Raw genomic sequence first — 14,241 nt, 5'->3', positions numbered from 1 at the left:
ACAGTAATCGGTTATCGAAATCGTTTCTACGGAAGAAGAGCGTCGGCTATTGATACATTGCTCATAGCCCCTTCAAGCATATGCGCTTGTGCTTGCGTATGTTCGGCTAATCGCCATGCACACAATCTCATTAAGCAAGGTTCTTCTGCAATAGAATCGGTGACAACATTCAGGAAAGATCCGCTGCATCAAGACGCCTCTTGCGCCAAGCGAAAACTTTGTGACACAAAGCACACAAACCTGCATTGGTAACATGAGGGCCAGGGTCTTGCTAGGCCTTTCGTAAAACCATTCGTCTAAGTTTGGCAGGCGGTTGTCCTCCGGTGACTAGTCTGGTTTTATTGCTGTATCACTTGAGTAGTAGGCTCCGCTGTAAAAGCCCTTCCTGTGCCGAAGATGAAGACTTTTGGGGCATCATGTCACAGCAGGATGTTCGCGACGAAGAATTACGCCACTTCGTACGCAGTGCCACATGCAGTACTGGACATAATGCAAAAAGGCAGGCAAGGACAAGGAGAAAGAATTGCGCGTGCTACACTCCGGCGCCGCTCGATAGCCAGGTCGTACCGCCGTGTTCTTCTGGAGCCAGCTGCCCTCAATAAACGTTGCCAGTTCCCCTTTAAGGCACGTGACAAAGTGGTGGAGGTGCTGGGTACTTCTCACCCATGCCGCAGACCCCTTCTGGGAGTGGAACCACTAGCCCAGTGCCAATCGATACTGTGGTCCATCGGGCCAGCCGCAGGATCCGGGGACTGCCTCCTGAAGACCCCGGAGCGCTTCAGGTCACCTCAACCGGTATGGAAAGCGCCGCAATGACGAACCGTTACACACTTCAGAACCCACGGGTTCAAAAGCCTTTCCATGGCGACGTTTTCGACGACGTCGAAGATTGGATGGCCGACTTCGAGCACGTGGCCGAATAAAACGAATGGGACGACGCAACTAAACTTAGAAGTGTCTACTTTTGCCTGGAGGACGGCGCGCTTACATGGTTTCAAAACTGTTAGGAGCAACTGACATCGTGGCGTGAGCTCCGCCGTCAGCTGCTAGACACCTACGCCAGTGCTGATAGCCGCGAACGAGCAATCGAGGTCCGCGTTCAGCTTCCCAACGAAAGTGTTACCACGTTCGTCGAAGATATATGACGCGCCTCTTCAGACGAGCAGACTGCGGAATTACCGAAGACAAGAAGTTGCGCACCTGATGCGCGGAGTGAAGGAGCAGCATTTCGCTGGTCTTCTGAGGAGCCCTCCGAAGACTGTCGCCAAATTTCTGTCCGAGGCTGTGAGTATGGAGAAGACGCTTCAGCAGTGCTCTAACTTTTACGAGCTGTAAGTGAACGTGACTACGGACATTTTCACGGCCATCGGAAGCCATAATGACAGCCTTCGAGACCTCATACGCCCCGTTGTGCGCGAAGAGATACTGGAGGTTTACGGCACCCCAAAAGCCACGGTCAGCTCCATTGCCAGTTAAAAGAGATGAAGCGCACCAAGCGCTCCGGTCCATCGTTCCGTTTGCTAACATCACGCCTGCACCTTCTGTACACCCCCGTGCGACCTACGCAGAAGTCTTGAAACACCCTGCTTCTTCACCTCCGTTGTTTGTTCAGGCCGCTCATCCTCTAGCCCACCAGCCCAACCGGTGCCGTACATCGAGGAACGACGCACGCCTCCACCGTTTCCCCATGCCGCTCCTCCGGTTGTGCTTTGGCAAGAGCAACCGGTACATTACGCCGACGATCGACGCATGTCCCCTCGGAAGTCAGACGTTTGGCGCACTCCGGATCGACGTGCTCTGTGCTTCCACTGTGGTGAGGCAGATCATTTGTACCGCCAGTGCCCATACCGACGCCTCGGGTTGCGGGGCTTCTCCGCCTACTCGCCGGCACCCCGACTGGGCCAGCGACCTCAGGATATTGAAGATTATCTGGCTCAGCAACGCATGCCACCGCCTACCGGGCGGCAGTCACGCTCGCCGTCGCCAAGGCGGTTTTCACCATCGCCCCAGCGGTATTCGAGCAGACGGTCGCCAAGTCCCCGCCGGGAAAACTAACTGCAGCGACCTTTGGGGGCGAGGCCGCTGGCACTCTACGCACTGAATACCTCCGATCGACGCGAGTAACGAACGATACCGGTCCGCCATCAAATGCAGCTAAACGGAATGACCGGCTTTCGTTCGACATACCGGTGGTGATCGACGGTTACGTGGTTAACGCTTTAGTGGATACCGGAACGAACTATTCTATATTAAGCGGGAAGATGATGACGTTTCTCAAGAAAGTCTCGTAGGTTCGGACGGCTGGTAGTCACGTGGTTACTCCACTGGGCACCTGCACGACTAGAGTTCGGATTGAAGGTTTGACATTCGTGGCGAGCTGCCTTGTCCTACGCGACTGCTCCCGCGACGTCATTTTCGGGGTTGACTTTCTTCAGGAATATGGCGCTGTTATTGACCTACGAGGAGGCGTAATCACATTCTCAGCCGACCGAGCAATCGACGGGTACACTGTAAACAAAAATTAGCCCATATGGGCGTTTTAACAGCTGACATGCCCTTTTTCCTCCCAAGCTCAAAACAGTTACGCCCACGAGATGGAGTAAAACAAGCTAGAACCTTTATTTTACCCTCGACCTCATTCAGATGAACATTAAGGGGATGTTGCGGTAGTAAAATGGGGGTTCTCAAAAAATAACTGGCGTTGGGTAGATAGGGAGTGCTGAATACGCCCATATCTAACCCGAGCCAAACAGCTAAAGAACAACTCAGCCGCCAGGTGCCGCCTGCCATGACCAACATGGCTGTCACCCCGAGCGACAATTTCAGTAGAATTTCTGCACTCAGATTCGAAATATCCCGCGCAATGTGCGTCCGCGTTGTTTTTCTGTTTGGAGTAGCCGCGCTAGCGCTGCAGGCGCTGCAGAGAATGCCGCGCCAAACCCGAAACTACGCCACCGTACCGAAACTTTCGAAACGCCGCGCCGACGGGTCTTCGGAGTGCGCGCGCTCGAAGCGACCAAGCGGCAGCCATTACCACCAGCGTCGGCGCATTGTTCTGCCGTCGTTGGTGTCTCCCGCAATTTCGAACAGCCAAGACTCCACGGTAAGTGATTTTCAACGACCGCTGCACGTTCTGTGTATGCATATGTGTTCAGAGGCGCTGATACGAGTTATTGAAGGCCTCAGTGCAACAGTTGGCCGTCCCGAACCATTTTGCAAACTGACTTGCACGATCACCGTGTTTGTGCGAGCTTTGTCGTATTCGAAGCGAGTGCTTAGAGTGGAGCAAGAGTAGTTAGAAAACATGATTTTAGATGATGAGAAACTTTGCGATGTCTTCGAGATCTGTTAATAGGATGGCTGTGAGCGTTCGTGATGTTTCCCCAAGCGCAAGCCACTACCAGAGAAGTTCCGTGCAGTGCGGGGTGAGCTAAGCCGCCAAGCTTCGCCGCCTAACCGCGGCCTTAAAATGTGTCAACTCGTTACTGCGACGCGCGTGTGTGCGGGTTTCGGCGCTTCTTTGTGCGCGGTATCTGCTAGCTGCCGCTTACGTGGCGCCAATCCCCACGTACGGTTGTGTGCAGTAGGTCGCTTACTAAGCGTGCACTGTGTAGATTTGCCGGTACGCTCCGGGCCGGCGTCTGTCTCTTTGCGCCCACGCCGCTGATTGTGCAGGCAGTGCGCGATTGCTGCGCCTAGCCGCGCAGCTTGGGGAGCCAGCACCCGTCGACTTTGGTCTTTAGATTACCGTTCACATTACCGGATACGCCGTCTTTCCACCCTTCGCGAGCAGAAAACGATGCGGTTGGCTTGACCAAACAATTTACGCGACAGCGTTGGCGGTGATAGATCACGGGAACGTAGCGCGGTGGCTGTGTTATTTGCTGATGCAGTGACTACGCCTCCCATGCAAGCACTATGCAATATCTATATAGTCGGCGATTGTACAATGTTATTATTCGACTGCCCGCTCTGTGCACTGGATGCCTTGACTTGTTTAATGTTTGTTTTGCTGCTGCACCATTGCGTACAGATATTCAGTTTTGATTTCTACATACCAAATTCATACAATGTCGCCCTTTCAAACTCAGGATCTTATCACACTTGACAGTGTGATCGTACTGTGCACGAGTAATATTGACTCAATTCCTGCTGCTGGTAAAAAAAAGAATGGCTGGCTGATCAACCCAAATCTGACAAAAATGTGCTTTAGGTCCGCCATTGTCTATTGTAAAAAGAGATACTACCTTGGTATTCAATGTCAGTGACACTCATTAATTATGCATCCTCTTGACCGAAATAATTTGTCTTGGAAGCCATTCAGTTTATGTGATCAGTAAACATTTCATGGCTTAAGCGCATAGGGGCATGAGTTGGGTAACGGCTTTTGTTGTAAAGAGTAAAGCCTGTTAAAATATAAAATTTTGGCAAGCATAGTTTACCAATAATGTAAGCTGAACAGCATACAAAACTCAGCGTAGCAGCGGAAGTAATCCCATATCAACTTGCGGCCATGCTGTTGTGGGCTCTATGTAACATTGCTGTGTCTAATTTTTCACTTGTGTTTCAAGACTGCAGCTGTTTCATTGCCAGCTGTAAGGATGAAGCAGCTTCATAGCCGGACATCAGACGCCTTCCAAGTTCCCCTTTTCAGCAACAGAGGCATAGGTAGGCTCTTACCTAATTTTTTTTTACCCTGTATCTTTTACCTGCAATGGCTAGTTTTGTGGCTTCAGTTAGAGGGAATGCTGTGACACCTGTTCCATGGGGCAGAAGACATATATAGGCATGTGTGTTCCAGTAAGAAAATAAAAATACTGAAGGAGCCCAACATGACGTATTTGAGGACAAATGTATCATGTAAATTACTATGTGACAAAAATAAAACCGACAAGACTTGGTGCACAGTGTGCAGATGTGTGCATCAGAATAACGACGAAAACCTTGTGCAATTAGTTTTTAAAAATATTCACTAGGTTGTTTTGTTCTCTATCACATTATTGCAAAACTGCGCTCTCTAGTATTGCGTGTTAAAAACACAGTTCAAGTACATCATTTGCCTTCACCATCATATGCATAGAACATATGCATATAAACAGCGTGGAATTCTTAAAAAGTTGCTTTGCTTCACCGACCCTAATTTTAGGTCCTTCTCAAGTTTTCCCATCTATTTAAAAAAAGTATCATGAACACTTTCCAGGGTTTACAGGCAGCTTAAGAACATTGTGCCAGATTGTGAAGAAGCCAAAGAGGTCCCAGTGTCTATAGTGGTGTCTGGTAAATGCAAGTTTCTTGATTGATGCTTTATGCTTAGTACCAATTGGATTAAGTCATGATTTTAGCAAAATGTTTGTTTTCCAGGCAAATATCATTTGATGTGTGTCCAAAGAACCACACTTCTTAATACAGTTGCTCATTCATTAAGTCCACTGCTTAGTATTATGAAATGCATGTACTGTGTAAGCATAGTGTTTGGCCTTCAGCTTAAGGTAGTATGGGCACGCTTGCATGCACATAAAGTAGCATTAATACAAATGTGAAAACACAAGTGGTAACACGACACAGCTATGCATAAACATTTTCACATGAGCAGATCACTCAGCGCAATCCTTAGGAAAGTAAGTAAAAATATAATAATGTGCTTATATGATAAACAGTGCTGATGTTTCAGGAGCATGGCCTTTTACCGTCATATACAATAACAGTTCGTTATTTAGGATTATAAAACTATTTGCCTTATTTCTGTCCAACTGCTCCAAATTTGAAAATTCTCGTTGATTGCATTAGAAAGTTTTTGGGAGTGTCTTCAGTCACTGCCAGAATTAAATTTGTAATTGGAGCCATTGTATGTGTGATAACAAAAAAAAACATTTTGGAACCAGTTGACTGTTATGCAGTATGCCAAGTGTGCATATTAGAACAGTAACATATATTTCCATTGTAGACATGTATAAAATGTGTATGTATACATCTTTAAGTCATAGACTGTGCAGTTTTATTCAGATGTGTGATTTTGTGGATGTAGGTTCTTCTGTATAGCATTGTTTAGCATTTTTTAGCAGTACATTAGGGTGTGACACAAAGAGAAAAATATTGTTCAAACAAAATGGTTGAAGTTTACTCTTAAGAGGCTTAAGCACGTTTGGATGATTTTACACCATGTAGTAAAACAAGAATAGGAACTGAGCTGCTCGTCACAACCATATGGCACCAACAAACAATGAAGACAAGGAAAGAAAAAAAGAACAGAAGTGAAGTGGACCAAAGGACAACTCGTTGCTGATAGGAGCTGTATTCACATCTGCATGAAGCATGCAATCTTTTATTGAGTTAAAGCAACAGCTCTTCCCCCTGTTCACTTTGTTGCAAATTTCTGCGTGCGTACTAAGTATGGCCCTGGAAGCGTTAGGCAGTAACACTCGTGGCCTTGGTGCTGGATGTAACACATCCTTCTAACTGTAGGTCTCATGTATTATGTGAACCTAAGTTTTCTTAAATTCATGTACCCTGCAAAAGCTGCACTTGAAACGATATGCTATATACGCCACCATTGCCATGAGTAGCACTGGCTGACAGTCCCGTGACCAGACATTGATTTACCTTGCTTAACTATTCTGCAAAACTGTTTTGCATGCAAATGTGGGGATTAGTATACATGCAAAATGCCTCACAGCATAAAATTTTTGATATGCATCTTACAATTCTTATTATTTTGTTTTAACTCAGGATGCCATTCTACCTGTGCTGCATTGTGTGGCTGACCACTCCTAGGATCTCAGCAGAATCATTACACAGGTGTGTACCTTTGTGATTCTGACTACGGGTATTTTTGTAGTTTACATTTGGTGTAATTGCACAGATGAATTGAAAAACAGATTAAAATATTAGCTGACAGGCACTGTCTCCAAACTTTAGTTACAAAGGCAAATCTTTTTTCACAGTTGTCTTTATAGCAATACAAAAGAATGTGCACATCAAAACACCAGTGTCTAACAAGCAACATCATTGTAGTGTAGAAGAAACCAAAACATCATACGAAAACTTGTACTAAATTAGGGACTGTATTAAAATGTTATGAGAAACACCATTTCTTAAGAGCGACAGTTTGTGTATTGGAGCCTTGAACTATTTCTCGGGTTACTCTGTCTCGTTTCTTGAACCCAAGGGATGTCTTTTTCTTTTGGTTAGTGATTTTACTCAGACCGCTGCATATTTTGGCACAGTTGGCGATCAATATCTGTCACCGCTACAAGTGGCAAGCCGCGCTCCCCGCGACGAATACTGTGAACAGTACTGTCATTGCGGCAAAAGTGCCTACAGCTACTTCTGTGGAAGATCATGCAAACTGAATAACCTATATAAAAGCATCAGGTGACTCCGCTAAGAGCCTTTTATGCCTTACGCACCAGACTAGGATGCAAGATTTAGGTTATTTTGCAACCAAGACGCCTACATACAACGCTTAAAACATGAATAATGTGGCGAGTTGGGCACATTGGTACATTATTACGAGAATTTCAGCGCAATAAAACACAAGGACGACACAAAGAAACGACCAGGACAAGCGGTGAACTTGCAACAGGTTTTATTGTAGCGAATTTCACATATATATGCACTATCCAACAAAGATGTCATTATCTGCACATGCGTAGAAATACCATCTCTTTATCTGAGAGTTGTATCGATGGCACGCTAACACACCTTTCCTCTAGCCGGGCAATACGTTCTGCTTCAACAATTTCTCGAGTGAAGTGCGATTTGCTCTTCATAATGACAGACGTATTATGTATGTCAGGTGAACAATCCTTACATGTTAAACATTGATGAGCCAGGAAACCTTCTCTTTCCCTTCATGTGTGTTTTCACATAGTTTGCATGCTCCCCAACACTTATCCTAAGATTGACGCATCTCCCAGTTTTGCCAACGTACACCTTTCAGCATATTAGAGGGATTTCGTAGACTACACCTTCTGCACAATCAACAAAGGGTGGAGGGTGCCTATGCGTTGTGCCTCAGGCTTGCTCCTTTCTTACCTATGGGTCGGTCATTGTGCAGAGCTTGGACAGCCTGTTAGGTGCGGTGAATATGACTTTTATGTCGTACCACTGGGTCACCTTTTTCAGGTTGCCTAAAAGCTTGTGTACATACGGTATCACAGCTACCTTCTGCCTGCATGGTGATACTGTATGTTCAAAGCTTTCACACAACCTGAAAAAGGTGACCCAGCGGTACAATGTAAAAGTTGTATTCACCGCACCTAACAGGCTGTCCAAGCTCTGCACAATGACCCACCCAGAGGTAAGAAAGCAGCAAGCCTGCGGCACAACACATAGGCACCCTCCACCCTTTGTTGATTGTGCAGAAGGTGTAGTCTACGAAATCCCTCTAAGATGCGGAAAGGTGTATGTTGGCCAATCTGGGAGATGTGTCAATGTTAGCCTAAGTGTTAGGGAGCATGGAAACTACGTGAAAAACGTGCATGAAGGGAAAGACTTTAAAGGTTTCCTGGCTTGTCGTTGTTTAACATGTAAGGATTGTTCACCTGACCTACATAACACGTCTGTCATTATGAAAAGCAAATTGCGCTTCACTCGAGCAATTATTGAAGCAGAACATATTTCCCGGCTAGGGGGGGGGGGGAAGGTGTGTTAGCATGCCATCGATACAACTCACAGATAAAGAGATGGTCTTTCTACGCATGTGCAGCTAATGACGTTTGTGTAATGAAATATATGTGAAATTGGCTACAATAAAACCTATTGTAAGTGCAGCGCTCGTCCTGGTCGTTTCTTTGTGTCGTCCTTGGGTGTTATTGCGCTGCAGGTCTTGTAATAATGTGCTGTGGGTTTTTTTCTTCTTTTTGAGTCTGTTGTTTAAAAGGTCATTTTCCTTTTCAGTGTGTTAGATAAAGTCAGTCACAGGAAGGTCGCGACTATATTTTATTTCAGCAACCCTTTATGTGACTTCACACAATTCCTTCACACGTTGCAACCAAGCTTATTTTTTAAATGTATGCCTTTCTTTCAGCATGGAAAAAATCTTACATGAAACAAGGTGATAAGTACTGCTTATGCATTTGTATGATATTCCGACAGAAAGGTGAAAAGTAATAAATCTATGCTTTCATAAATTGTCTACCTAATCTACAAGATTTCCTAATGGGAATAAGACAAATTCATTTATTTCCACTAGCCTATAACTGAAACAAGAAATTACAAACTTAGCTTTTAAGAGGGCCCTGAAAGGGGCCCAAGGGGGCAGTTGGTATGCACGTCCTCTTTTCTAGCGCAGCCATCGCTGCACATGGCTGTCGATGCAGCTGAGCACATATACAGCCTGCGCACCTTGTTCTAGAGGTAATCTGCTGTGTGTGCAAAGAGTGGGCATGCTGACATGGCGTGGTATTATGTGCATTGCCTTCCTGCTTTGCGAGCACCACTATAATGTGACAAAAGCAGCGTGTGGCCATTTGGTTATCCCAATTCTGGTGTAATGGCACCACAAAAAGTGAACAAAGATGTGCGCACATGACACAAGCCTCAGCTCTCACCTCAAGCTTTATAATCAAGAAACAGACAATATATAATAACAAGTGGTGATATGATGTGATGTTATCTATTAAAATTTTTCGTGCAGTGCAACTGATAGATGACTGATGCATTTGTCATTCTATTTAAGTTTCAGAAGCCACAATTGCCTGGCATGCTGTCTGGTCATGATGCGTGGCTACAATGTGAGTTTTGTTGAACACAGTACTGCTGCCACATTTGTTAGTGTTTCACAATGCATGAGGGCAGGTTGTTTCACACAGATGAGTCATGCTCCCCCAATCACGCATTAATTCCGTAGTGTTTAGACGCAACCAAGGATGGAAAAAGGTCAGGACAGGAAAGAGCGTTCTTTCCTGTCCTGACTTTTTTCCGTCCTTGGTTGCGTCTAAACACTACGGAATAAGATGAACCAACTAGCCCAGCAACAAGTCCTGACACGCATTAATACAGCATCCCATCTGTCCAATGTAGGCACAACCTTTTGAGGATTCCAGACTGTACACAACACTTGTGGCCTAGTTTGCAGGATGCATATTATGCCGTAAGCCACAACCAACCTTCTTTATTTTTTACTTCTGCCTTTTTTTTGTCACAGCACAAAACCATCCTAACAAGGGCCTGTGAAAATATGATTTGCACAACTGAATTAGGCATGACGATGGAATATAATGAATGAGATGAGCCAAGTAAAAAATGGTTGCAGTTGTTTCGTATGCTCTTGTGCTTTTTCATGGGCAGAAGCGCACTTGGTCCCTATGGGCTAAATGCCTTTCTTTCTGTAGGAAGCTTGTGAACAGAGATTTGCTCTGATGTGAGAAAAAATACTGCAGCCAGGAAAACAATTTGGTTGTTGCGTGTGGCACGATTTGAAGGAGCTGATGCACTGTGCAACAGAGGTTGTGTACAGTTGGCCATGGCAATCTTGTTATGCCTATATTGTATTAATTTGAGATTGGGGTGAATCAGGCTTGTGCCTAACAAATCTCATCCGCACATTGCAACATACTCTAAACAATGCTGGTTTATTCTTGTGTTCCACAAAACTCGTTATAGCCTAAAATTATTGAACTTGGACATCATAACAAGCACAATGGAATGCCGACCCAAAGAGACACAGACTGGATGGGCGCTAGTCTATATCTCTTCGTGTTCGCATTCTTTCCTGCTTGTTATGATGTCCAAGTTCCGTTATCACAAACAAGCCCAAACTTCTGCATTGAACAGAAATTATGACCAGAGAGTACATAAGATAATTAAGCTTTGGCAGATTCACAATGCAAAGGACAAATGCATCGCTCATTCTCAGTTACATTGGATGAAGAAATTGTTTTTGAATGAATGACGTCACTTCATATCACCACATGTTATGTGCGATTTCTGTTTTGTTATTAAAGCTAGAGTTGAGAGTAGGCACTTGTGTCCTGCTTGTCATCTTTGTTTACTTTCTGTGATGCCATTAAGCCAGAATAAATCCATGACATGAACTGCCAGTCCATATAGCTCTACATTGTATGCAGTATGGCTGTTGGCCTGACTTTGACAAGTGCGAAGTAGCAATAAAAACTTCAGAAAGTAGAACTTTGGGCCAGTTGGTGATGCATATTAGAGTACGGTGAAGTGCAATAGATGGGACAATATGAGGTGAGACAGACGGGCGAAGCTCTACTGACATCTGTGAAAGTTTATTGGAAAATTTTGCTGCACCAGGACAATGCTCGCATGTGCCCAAGACACCTGAAACCAGCAACAAACAAAGCAGGCACAAAAAAAACAAGGAAATATGGCAAAAATTGCTAACAACATGTGCACGAACTTTTCTTCAAACGTGATAATTGGGAAGCATGTGTACGCTGGTCAACTGCGCACAGCTGGCACAAGAGACATCACAAATGAAACAGAAGTAGAACTAGCTTAGCAGTGGCTACCTGTGAATAGCGCTTCTTTGTTTAAAGTGCCACCAAAGCCACGCTAACTCACGTATCAGATCCAGAATTGAAAATAATTTTCAATTAACACTGCTGCAAAAAGCTCGCATTCTAATTTTGTTTCTCCATGGCCTACAACTTCCACATTCTTCAACTACATATAGCAACCGCAACATTTGCAGTCCAAGGCAAGATCCAACCTCTTCTTATTTCAAACAACTGAAGTGCTGTCACAGCCTGTCGTTCAAGTACTGGCCAGTTTGTCCCAAGTAAACACGACCGCTGCTTGAAGGAATTCTGCACATGACAGAAGTAGCACATGAGACATACCGATACTCGTGTTTCCTCGTACAGTATTTCCTTACTCGACTACCCATAACGCGTTTGCACAGTTGTGCCAACTTGTATGGTGCAGGAAACACAGGAACCACCCCATACTTCCCTGTGACTTTCATCAAGTTGTGTGAAACCTTACGCACATAAGTGTTGCCCCCTTGAAGGGGTGGATGTGTTGCTGAGGTTTCACAAAACTTAAGGAAAGTAGCAGGGAAGTATGGGTGGATCTTGTGTTTTCTGTGCCATGCAAGTCGGCACAACTGTGCAAATGCGTCGTGGGTAGTCAAATTAGGAAATACTGTATGACAAAACGTGAGTGTCAGATGTCCCATGTGCTATTTCTGTCGTGTACAGGATTCATTAAACTGTGGTCGTGTTTACTTGGGACAGACTGACCAGTGCCTGAGTGACAGGCTGCGACAGTACTTTAGGTGTTTGAAATAAAGAGAAATGAGGGATCTTGCCTTGCAGTGCAAAAGTGTGTTATTGTGGCTTTGGGGGCACTTTAACCAAAGAAGTGCGACTCATAGGTAGCCACAGCTCAGCTAGTTCTTCTATTTCTGTTTTCTTGTTTATTCCTCTTGGGCCAGTCGTGCACAGTTGACAGCGTACACATTCTTCCCAATTACCATCACATTCATAAGAGAGTGTGAATGCGTTGTTAGCGATCTTTGCCATATTTCTTTCTTTTTTGTGCCTGCTCTGTTTGTTCCTGGTTTCGGGGTGTCGTGGGCGCATGTCCTGCTGCAGCGAAATTTTCCAATAAATGTTCAGCTGTCAGTTGCGCTTCTCCCGTCTGTCTCGCCTCACCTTGTCCCATCTATTGCACTTCACCATACTCGAATAGCAGTAAGAAGAGCAACCAACTCACCCAAGCAATAATCAAAGCCCACAGAATTGCCAAATTGAAGGAAAAATGTTTCAGTGTAGGACCTGTTTTGTGAACTGATAAGGAAATGGCATACTTGTTTGCAAACCAATGACAGGTGCATTTTCCATGCACATACATTATTGTGTGTAACTGCTCCCTGCTTCTTAGGTTTTTATGGCTTTTATCAAGCATTCCAGAGTACTTGACTGTTTGTCTGTTGTAAAATTAAATCAGTTGTCATTCAGCACGGCGTGTCATTTTCTATAAGCCCTTAATTAGTCTTTTTACTTGGTGCTGGTTCCACCTAAATATGAATTTCTAAATAGACTTTTTTTAGATTATAAACAGAATGCTTTTAATATGTATTTCATTACAAAAACTTTCTCAATTTTAGGAAGTCCTGCTGACCCCAAGCATGGTGTGAAATGAAGAAATGGCACTCCACATCCATAGAGAGCTTGATTTCCCCTGTTTCATGCTTACTTGTTGGCATAGCCAGTCTGTTAGCTTAATTTTTGGTTCTTCCCTATTGAATGCTCAAGAAAGGCACCAAAACTGTCATTCATTGAAAAAAAGTTGTTTGCAGACACTGCCATGCACAAAGCCCTTGACCTCATTGAATGTTTAAAAGAAAATGCAGCTTCTGTGTGCAGCAATAGGCTGAACAAGACGAGGGCAAACAGGAAGGTTGCGACATTAGTGTTCAAGAGCTGGCCAACAAAGAAGGTCACAAGCTGAAGCCAACATCTTTACAAGGGAACAAATAGATTTAGCCTGAGCCATTCCCTGTTCGACCAGCCAAGTCTCCTTGTCGAAACATGTGCTCTAGCCTGAGGCGTACATATCCCGTTCTACCACTCTCGATCAACAATACACCAATACAATTAGCAACTCGTGGCAAGGTCGTAAATTCACGTGGTGTGCACCCTGTAGTGTAGTGTGCACCCTGCAAAGTAGCATGAATAGTATGGTATTTACTTGAATGAAATGCAGATTTGCTTGCCAGTTACTTTATTCCCATGCTATAATTGGAAAGCATGGTTCCTAAGAGAGAATAATGATTTGAAGTTCACACAGTTTTGCTCCTTTATGTAAGTTCACACTGTTACGGTTGCTACACTACCAGTCCTGTCTGCAACTGCATAGTAGTGTTCTGAGTACGCAGCCCAATTCAATAGAAAAGGTAAGCTTTTTCCTCAGAAAATGTGCTGCTGCCTCACAGCTTGATGCAGACAAGTATTTTATATCTGGATGGTGACTGCAATAGGATGTGCTTCTTAAATAAGAGCGATATGCTGTTTCAAGTGCAATTAAATGCAATTTCAAATGACCTCAGCTTGGGGGATCACACGATGGGAGGCCAATGTGAGAAGGAGGATTTGATATTGTTACGTTCGATATGTTACATTACATACTGTGACAATATCTTAGAACAAGGCACTTGAACATGAGAAAGCACGACTTATTTCATCTAAAGTTGCTACTGTTGGATATGATCAGGGAAGGTACTTATTCGTGACTCCATTTGCAACATGTTACAATGCTGGCTTAATATTT

At 44.6% G+C, this 14,241-nt stretch overlaps 1 long non-coding RNA gene across 1 annotated transcript; it reads left to right on the top strand.

Annotated features, from left to right (window-relative positions):
- The first annotated feature begins 4,577 nt into the window (after nucleotides 1-4,577).
- Nucleotides 4,578-13,373, top strand: LOC119452271 (uncharacterized). Its single transcript, XR_005191839.2, has 4 exons — nucleotides 4,578-4,668; nucleotides 6,727-6,795; nucleotides 9,680-9,734; nucleotides 13,079-13,373. It is a non-coding gene; the product is annotated as an uncharacterized LOC119452271 (long non-coding RNA).
- Nucleotides 13,374-14,241: the final 868 nt, after the last annotated feature.

Source organism: Dermacentor silvarum, chromosome 5 (assembly GCF_013339745.2).
Source record: "Dermacentor silvarum isolate Dsil-2018 chromosome 5, BIME_Dsil_1.4, whole genome shotgun sequence".
Lineage (NCBI taxonomy): Eukaryota > Metazoa > Arthropoda > Arachnida > Ixodida > Ixodidae > Dermacentor > Dermacentor silvarum.
The sequence above is the reverse complement of the archived record's forward strand: the minus strand, read 5'-3'. Positions and strand labels throughout refer to the sequence as shown.